Source organism: Triticum urartu, chromosome 2 (assembly GCF_003073215.2).
Source record: "Triticum urartu cultivar G1812 chromosome 2, Tu2.1, whole genome shotgun sequence".
In the NCBI taxonomy this organism is placed as follows: Eukaryota; Viridiplantae; Streptophyta; class Magnoliopsida; order Poales; family Poaceae; genus Triticum; species Triticum urartu.
The window spans coordinates 673,182,679-673,191,563 of NC_053023.1; positions in this window are offsets into that span (position 1 = coordinate 673,182,679).

The window sequence follows — 8,885 nt, forward strand, 5'->3', positions numbered from 1 at the left end:
GCGGCTCGTTGCTGGAGGCGCGGTCGGGCTGGGGTTGGCCGTCTACCTCGACCTCTGGCGCCTCCTCCTCGTCTCCTTCCTCCTCCTCACCACTGGAGTCGGTCACCTCCGCCGAGTCCTCGCCGTCGTCCGGGTTCAGCCCAAACCACTCCGGCGGCGCCTCCTCGTCATTCTTAGCCCGCTCTGGGACAAAGACACTGGTGTCGGTGTACTCAGCGATCGATGCGGCGCGCCTGACGAGATCGTCCTCCACTGTTGCCAGCTCCGCCTGAGCTTCCAGCCGAAACGTGGCTAACTGGGCTAAACTCAGCCCAGGATACCATGCCTTGGCGAATTCCAAGGCCCGGCAGGCTCCAGCCCGGGCTACAAAACCCTTCCAGGCCTCAAGACGGCCGGCTGCCACCTCCAACCAGTCGGCAGTTCGGCTGGGGGTGCGTGGCGCCTGCATGTCCGGCCACAGGGCGACAATCGCCTAGGTGCCGACACGTTGAAGCCGGCGCAGCATCCGGTGGGCTGGCCGAAGATGGGCCTCGATGCTCAGAATCTGCTCGTTAAGAGTTCGGGGGGCGTCGGCGGCAACCTGTGCGCCGTCTGCCCTCCGTGCTTCATGATCAGCCTCGATGGCCTGATTGGCGGTGTCAGAATGCCCGGGGAAGAAGTCTGCTAAGGAAGAAGAGCAAAGAAACAAAGTTAAAAATTTAAGGCCGACTCGACTAGCAGTCGGCAGCCCGAAAAAGGAAACAAATGGAAGCTCACCATCAACAAGATCTTCGATTGCCTGGAAGCCGGAGACCAGCATCGCCTCCTTGTCGGTCCAGGAGGAGCGCTCGGATGCAAATTCAGCGAGAAGGGCGGTCTCCTTGTCCTCCGCCTCCTTCTGGGCCCTCTGGAACAGCTCCTTCTGCTCCGCCAGCTACGTAGCCAGCTGGTCGCGCTCCTCCGTCAGTCGGCCGCACTCCTCCTCCCTAACGCGTAGCGCGGTTTTAACTTCGCCCAGCTGCTGCTGAAGGGTGGCGTTGGCCTCTGAAAAAAGAGGGGGAGGGATATCAGTCGTTCGCAAAGAGGAAAGTTCGCCAGGGAGATCTGGCCCGACTGCTCAGCAGTCAGACCGAATCTCGGGGACTACAACTCGCGGGTGCACCAGCGCGCCCCCGCAGAGAAAGAAGAAAACTCACCCCGGCTGTCCGACAAGTCGGCGGTCCGCTTGGCCAGCTCCTCAACATTGGCGTTGAAGGAGGTCACGCGAAGATTGTGGTAATCCTGCATCAAAATTTCAAGAAAAAAGCGTTGGTACTTGGAACTCGCCGATTAGAGTTCCGAGCCGCCTGCTCAGCAGCCGGCCCCAAACTCGGGGGCTACACCCAGTGGGTGCGCTGGCGCGTCCCCACAAATAAAAAACAAGGAAGCAAAGCAAAGAAAGGAAGCGCACCTGGATGGCCATTTGTGACGCCAGGTATGCCTTGGTGCACTCCTTGATGGCGTCGCCCTCGGCCCGGAGCTTGGCTTGGACGTCCAAGAGCGCCCGGTTCAACGGGCCCGTCCCGGCTCCCCGCACCCACCAGGTGGGCGCGGCGCTCGACACCTCGGTCTCCGGGATCGAGGAGCTCGCAGCGCCGGTATCTAGAGGACGCGGGGCCGCGAAGGCGGCGCATCGGCGTACTGACCTCGAGGGCCAGGCCCATCGCCGCCGCGCCTCCGGTTGGCGGTACTGGCGGATCCGCCGGTTGTCCGCCTGGCGCGCCTCCGGAGGGTGGCGGTGGCGGCACAATGACCTCCGGCGTAGCGGTGACGTCGGCGTCCCTCTCCATGACCGGGTTCTCGTCGCCAGCTTCCCCAGTCTGCGCCGAGAACTCCGGTGACAGCGGGGCGGAGTTCAAGGGGACGACAAACACCGCCGACTGGCGGCGTGCGGCTTCCTCTGCACGCTTCTTCTCCGCATCGGCGGCCTCGACCTCTGCCAGCTTCTTCAGGGCGGCAGCCTCCGCCTTGTCGGCTTCCGCCTTCTTCAGGCGAGCGGGTTCCCGCTCCTCACGTGCCTCCCACGCGTTCCGCTCCGTCGCCTCCTGGAGGTCGGCGGCGGGGTCAACCCGCCGGGTGGTGGAGGAGGTCTCCGCCGACTTCACAACGGAGCCGGCGGCCGACTTCTCAAGAGAGAGAGGGGCCCTAAAGCCGGAAAACAAAGTAAAGAAATTTTAGACAGACTCAATAAAGAAATACGAAGATACGAGGGGAGGTGGTTCTTACGCTGAAATAAGCTGCGGCGTCTTCACCACCATGTGGAAGCGGTTGGCCTTTGCGGCCGCCTCGTCCCGCTTGGTCGCCGCGGCTGAGCCCTTGGGCTTCTTCGGCCGGCTGCCAAACAGGCTCACCCTAGCCCTGCGCTTCTTGCCGCCGCCTTGTGCGTCCGGCGGAGCTGACGAGCCCGCGCCCGACTGGCCAGCTCTTGGCTGGTGGCGTGGGACGACCTCCTCGTCATCATCGGGCCAGTCCTCGAGACTGGCCCCAATTCTCGGGCCGCCCGCTGCGCCGCCTCCTCCCTCGGCGTCGTCCTCCAGGGCCGCCGCCCCCAGGTCGGGGTCGTCAAAATCACTCTCCGCCCGGTCAGGGAGGAATTCGCGGTTCGGCCCCGCGTGGCTGGAGGGGGGGTTCTGACCAAAGCCGGCTGGTCAGATCGAACAAAACGGACTCGGCAACTAAGAAGCCAGAGAGAAAGACAAAAAGAAAATGACTCACCGGAGGCGGAGGGGCGGCACACGAATACGACTCCTTGCCGAACTGCCACTCTTTGTTGAGGTCGCAGCTCGCAAGGTAGTTCACCATGTAGGCTACCTCCTCGTGAGGCATCTCCTTGGTGCACATTCAGCTCGGGTCTCGGTGCCCGCTCATCTGGCAGATCATGTGGGGGCGACTTTGGAGGGGCAGCACGCGGCGTGCCACGAAGGCGGCCAGCATGTCCAGCCCGGTCAGGCCCTCCGAATGCGCTAGTACTCGAAGCCGCGCAATGGCACCGACTCCCGCAGGCGTCAACGTCCGGGCCCAGTGCGACCAGTTGGGTTGCCTCCCAGCCGACGGGCCAGCTACGAAGGCCGGCAGGTTGATCTAGTCGCCCTCTGCGGAGACGTTCTTCACGTAGAAGTACGACCGCTGCCACATCTTCACCGATTTGATCAGCCTGATGGAGGGAAACGGGTTGTCGGCCCCCGACCTCCGCACGGCGATGAACGCGCCGCACTGAGCCGGAATGCCCGCGGCCTGGGTGCCGAGCTTGGAGAAGAAGAACTCCGCCCAGAGCTCCATGGTGGGGAGAACGCCGATGAAGCCCTCCCATAGGGTGACGAAGGCGGACAGCAACACCACCGTGTTGGCGGTGAGGTAGTGAGGTTGGAGTCCGTAGAACTCAAGGAAGGAGCGGAAGAAGTTGCTCGCCGGCAGGCCCAGGCTGCACAGGCAGTGCGAGCGGAAGACGACCCGCTCGCCCTCCTGCGGCGCCGGCGAGATCTCTCCCCTCCGCGCGAGGCGGACCCTCACGAGGTCCTCGCCAGGCAGTCGACGCGTCTTGCGGAGGAAGTCGATGTGATCCTCGTGGACCTCCGAACCATCCCAGGTGCCGGAGTGCGCCGTCGGGGGCATAACGGCGGAGGAAGAGCTCATCGTGAGCGGACCGCCGCGATGTTCGACGAGGCTCGAGGAGCGGAGAGGGAGAAGAAGGAGAAGAAGCAGTGGGGAGGTGGGATGCGCGTGCTCCACCGCTTCCCATCCCCCCCCCTACTTATAGCCCAGTGGGCTGCGAAGCCAAGGGGGCAGTAGTGGGATTTACTGCACCCACTACTCCACGCCTCCCACGTTTTTCACACAAAGTTACTGCGCGCGGTAATTCTGTGGGAACCTCAACCGCCCCCATGGCCGCAGCAGATCCGCTTGCGCGCCGAGGCGTGGTAGTGGCAGGCCCTGCCTGCGGACATGTCCCATCTCACGGAGGGGTAGGCGGGCTGGCCCAGCCATTGGTTGCCACATGGCGGGCACGGAGTGGGTGGCGGTCAGGAAGCTTAGCTCATACGCTACCGAGTTCCTGCTGGGGGATTCGAAAGCATTTTTTGGACTAGTCAAAGTCAGGCGACTCCGACTCCTACCAGTCGGCCCGGCAGAAGTCAAACGAGGTCTCACCTCAAGCACTCGGAGAAAGAAACTGCTGAGGCTCCTCGGCTGATCGTCCGCGGCGCCTTACCAGCTTCGAGGACTACTGTCGGAGTAATGGGCCACGTGTAGGCTAACCCGAGGCCCAGAACCTTTCAAGACATCGGGGCTGGCTGCACCCCTCAAAACATCAGGATGGAGAGCCACCTTCCAGAGGCCGGCTAAAGGAATAGCCGACTGCCCGCATGCGGCCAGTCCTGGAGGCGAGGTCAAGACGGGCCGACTCCCGCCTGGCGGCTCCCAGGGAAGCCGGCCACGGGGAGTCGGCCCACGACACCAACAAAGCCCATGCCCATGTAAGGGGGGATGGGACGGGGAGTGGCAACAGTAAAGCCCACTCCCTCCCCTTTTCATGGGATGGCAAGGCCACAGTGCGCCGTACCAGTGGAGATCTCCGTCCGGCAGGGCACTGTGGCCGTGCCATCCCTGACATCAGCAATAGTAGGCGGAGTCCTGCACCCACGACGGCCTTTCGATACGGTCTACGGACGATGGGCCCTACCGATCAGCGAGAGTCTAGAAGACGACAAGAGTGCCACCAGTCGGACCCGAAGGGAGCCGGCCCTCGGAAGTCGGCCTGCCCCTCCCACGGGTCCCACGCGCCATTAACCAGACGAGACGGGGAGTGGCTACAGTAATCGCCTGCCAGGTAGCAGGGCTGTAGCCACGACCCCATGACCAAGCCTGCATCATTAGAAGCACAGCTACAGTAATCGGCAACCGGCAAGACCCGCAAGCGGTGGGTATGGCCTGTCGGCTCCGTACCAGACCAGTCGGCGGGGCCCACCAGCCGGCGGGCCCCAGCAGTCGGCAGAGAAGCCGGCAGGCGAAGAGACCGACGGCTGGGCCCTGCGCCCAGTCGGTTTACCATTATACCCCTAGGGGGTAGGCCTATATAAACCCCCCAGGGCACCCATGCAAAGGGTTCCGACCCATTAGAACTAGACCAGACCTTAGAGAAGGAAGAGAGCTGGCCTAGCCTCCTCCTGTCCACAGATACAGCTCAAGGAGCACCATTGTACTCACTTTTGCCTTAGTGATCATGCGGAGACCCCGCAGAGCAGGACTAGGGGTGTTATCTCCTAGGAGAGCCCCGAACCTGGGTAAAGTTCGCTGGCGTACGTGTCTACGCCTCATCCCGTTTCCAGGCACCGGCGACGTTCTACTCGCCCCCACCATGATAAGCCATCCATTGGCATATGTCGCACCCAACCCCCGACACGCGTCATTTATAAATAAAGTTTTTTTTCTTCAGTGGCACGTATGCAATATGATAGGTTCATATGGAGAGAAAAGGAGTACATAGTCAGGACGGGCCAGCCTACACGGTTGCTTGCTGAGGTTGCTCTCTTCACACTCTCTCGCACAAAATGACTGTGGCCACATCTCTAACATCCCGGTGGATCACGTCCGCTTCGGGAAGGGGTGGATGCTTAGTGTAGATGCGGTGGCCGTCACCGATGGCGAAAACCCACTGTCGGCACGTCCCGATCAAGGGTCCCTGCCGTTCTCTCTCACAAAGCCGGTGAGGTTGCCTTCGTCCCTTGCTCACTGCCGTGACGTGGGCAGTTGCCGCCTCCCGCCGCCCTCCTCAAGGTTGAGCTACGTCCCTCAGGTACAACTCCCTTTACAGCCGGCTTGCACCACTGCTCCAGCTGCCCACATCACTCCCTGTGGATATGTCTCTACTTCTTTGCCCCGCACATACATCTACTGGCTTCTACGTACTGTATTTGTGATGAGTTTATGTCTCATCAACTAGCCCTAGTAATCTTATTCTAATCGCGCTTGTTTAATTTCTTTGCCACAGGGATGCTCATCTCGATTTTGGTGAAACTGCACAAAATGATCCGATGGTTAAAAGGTTGCAAACTTCATTTATTAGGAAGCTCAAACTTTGCCAGCCAATTGAAGCCTGGTCAGGGTTCATGGTTCAAGGGCTAGGGACTACATGGATCGTTTTTTTCTTTAGCTGCCTCTGTTCCAAAATAAGTGTCAACTTTAGTAGTAGTACAACTTTGTACTAAAGTTTGCACAAAGTTGAGAAACTTATTTTGGAACGGAGGGAGTACATATTTGCTATGATCTGTCAATCATTGAGATGCAATAGCATGCATGTTAGTCTCCCTTGTATTTGATGAAATGTTGCAACGGGTAACCTTGGACGCAAGATACATGTAACTGAAGCTGGAAGCTTCATAGCATTGTACAAATTTATCTCGCTGATAAATTACAGTACGTACTATACTAGTACTTCCTCCGTTCCTAAATATAAGTCTTTGTAGAGATTTCACCATGAACCACATGCGGATGTATATAGATGCATTTTAAGTGTAGATTCATTCATTTTGTTCCGTATGTAGTGGAATCTCTACAAAGACTTATATCTACTAGTAATAGCTAGCCCCCACTACTAGGAATTCTCTATCCTCTCCTTGAGCCATGTCATCAAAATTGATGTAGCCGTTAGATGAAGTAAATCAGTCCATAATAGCAGTCTGATCTTGACGTTGAGAGGCTCCGCACTAAGCCACATGCAAGCATGCAGAAATACCGTGCCACATGCATGTGAGTGGGTTTTAAATCACATCAACATGTCTTCATGCAAGCATGCACCGGTAGCATGCATGTAAGTGAGCTTTTAAGTCCCATTAACATGTCAAAAAGAAAAATATAATCCCATTATGCAGTAGGAGTTCAGGAGTTGGGTGATCTTTTTTCCTTACGTGGGATGATCTAAATGATGATGGGATTTTATTTAGTTTGGCTAACACATTTGTCATGCGGTTATAGAGTTTTTTTTGTTCTATGAAATCGATAATTTTGCGCAGAGAGATATGCCGCTGTTCCGCGCCAACGCGCGGGGACTCATCTAGTAATATTTAGGAACAAAGGGAGTACTATGTAAAGAGTTAGGTGTCGCACGGTGATAGTAGTGTGAGGTGGGCCATGTAATCACTGAGCCTGCGTGTTTTCACTACTCTTGCACGCCTCCACTGTAAGAATGGAGAAAATTGTAATCTACTAGTAGTAGTATACCTCCTTTCACCGAAAGCATGGGACATCCAGCAGTCCTACCACCTCAGTAATAAAGACCAATGAGTCGTCAAATCACATAGACCCAGCAGTAAGTTGGACGGACGAAGCAACCATCACTCTTGCGCCAGTGAGAGGTCGCATCCGCTCTGCCCAGGCATGAATGCGGCACCGATTCTTTGGAGTGGCGCTGACCGTTTCAGGCGGGAAGCGTGCGCGGGCGATGGAGGGGCTTTGGGTGGGCCAGGCTGGTCAGGAGCAGGTGTGGCAGCTGTCCGCATGTCCCTACCAGACACGCCCGGAAACAAGAGGATGCACCGACTCTCGCGGCTAAAATCGTACACTACACAACATCTCTCTGTAGGAGTAGGTGGATATGTCGCTCTCTCTAACACACACATGGTGTTAAACACACACACACACACGCACGCATGCACCTTGGTCGCGTTGCACCTTCTAACATGCCTTATTACACCTAGACGGAGAGAGTAGTAAGTATACGAGATACGGTGGCACACTGACTTAAGTCGAATACAAGTGGCCAAAATTTGTGTGCATGTTATAATAAGGATTCACTTAAAATAGTACGTGAGCGAATAGAGGGATCAATTGGACAGTGTTCCCGAGCAGTAGCGAGATGTGTGAGGTAAGATACACCGATGGCGCTTTTAATTTTTCTTACTAATTTGTTTGTTTCACCCTCTGACTGGTGGGACCCAACGTACTACGTGGAGAGAGGTAAGGTGACTAAGGCTGCATTATTACTGCACCACTTTGGATAGTCTTACCACCAAAGCCACATGACACGATTATGATTGAAATCCCAATGACTCCCACACACACAAAAAAAACACGGCATGCTTGTCACACGAATGCAGGAATGTATAAAAGGTTATTTCCCTCTCGTTGAACATAACGGGAGGGTTGTGTAGCTGGTTAGCCTGTTCGCTCACTCTCTCGCCCTCTCCCGCTGGAGCCTCAGCGCTTGTAGTTGCTCTCTTCACACGCTCTCGCCCTCTCCAGATCTAAACAAGACTTTGTTGGCCTCTCTCTCCCCTCACTGCTTCTCAAAGAGCCGGCAGGATCCGTCCGTCGGGAAGGGAAGGAGGCCTAACGTTGTCAACGTCGGTGAGGGACTACTGGCGCAGCTGTTCACTTTCCACCCAGCGGCGGCGCGGGAGGGCCTCCGACCCCTTCTTCTTCGCCGTCGTCCCGTCGCCCACCGAACCACGCCCCAAGAACCTTAAGGTATAATTTACTTACTCCACATGCATTGCTCTAGCTGCATGTATACCATGAATCTAGGACGTGGTTCAAAGAGGAAAGGAGTGGGGGAAAGTAGTGGGAAAAGTTGTATATAGCATGAATCTAGGACGTGGTTCAAAGAGGAAATGAAGGGGGAAAGTTGTATAGCATTAATCTAGGACGTGGTTCAAAGAGGAAAGGAATGGGGGAAAGTAGTGGGGAAAGTTGTATCGCATAAATCTAGGACGTGGTTCAAAGAGGAAAGGAAGGGGTGAAAGTACTAGTTCAAAAAGGAAAGGAAGGGACAAGGCTGTAGAGTTTGAGCAGGACTAGATTTGCTGTGCTCACATAGGGAAAGGCGTCTAAAGATAACAAAACTGGGACCAACACAAATATGCTCCTTGGTTGCT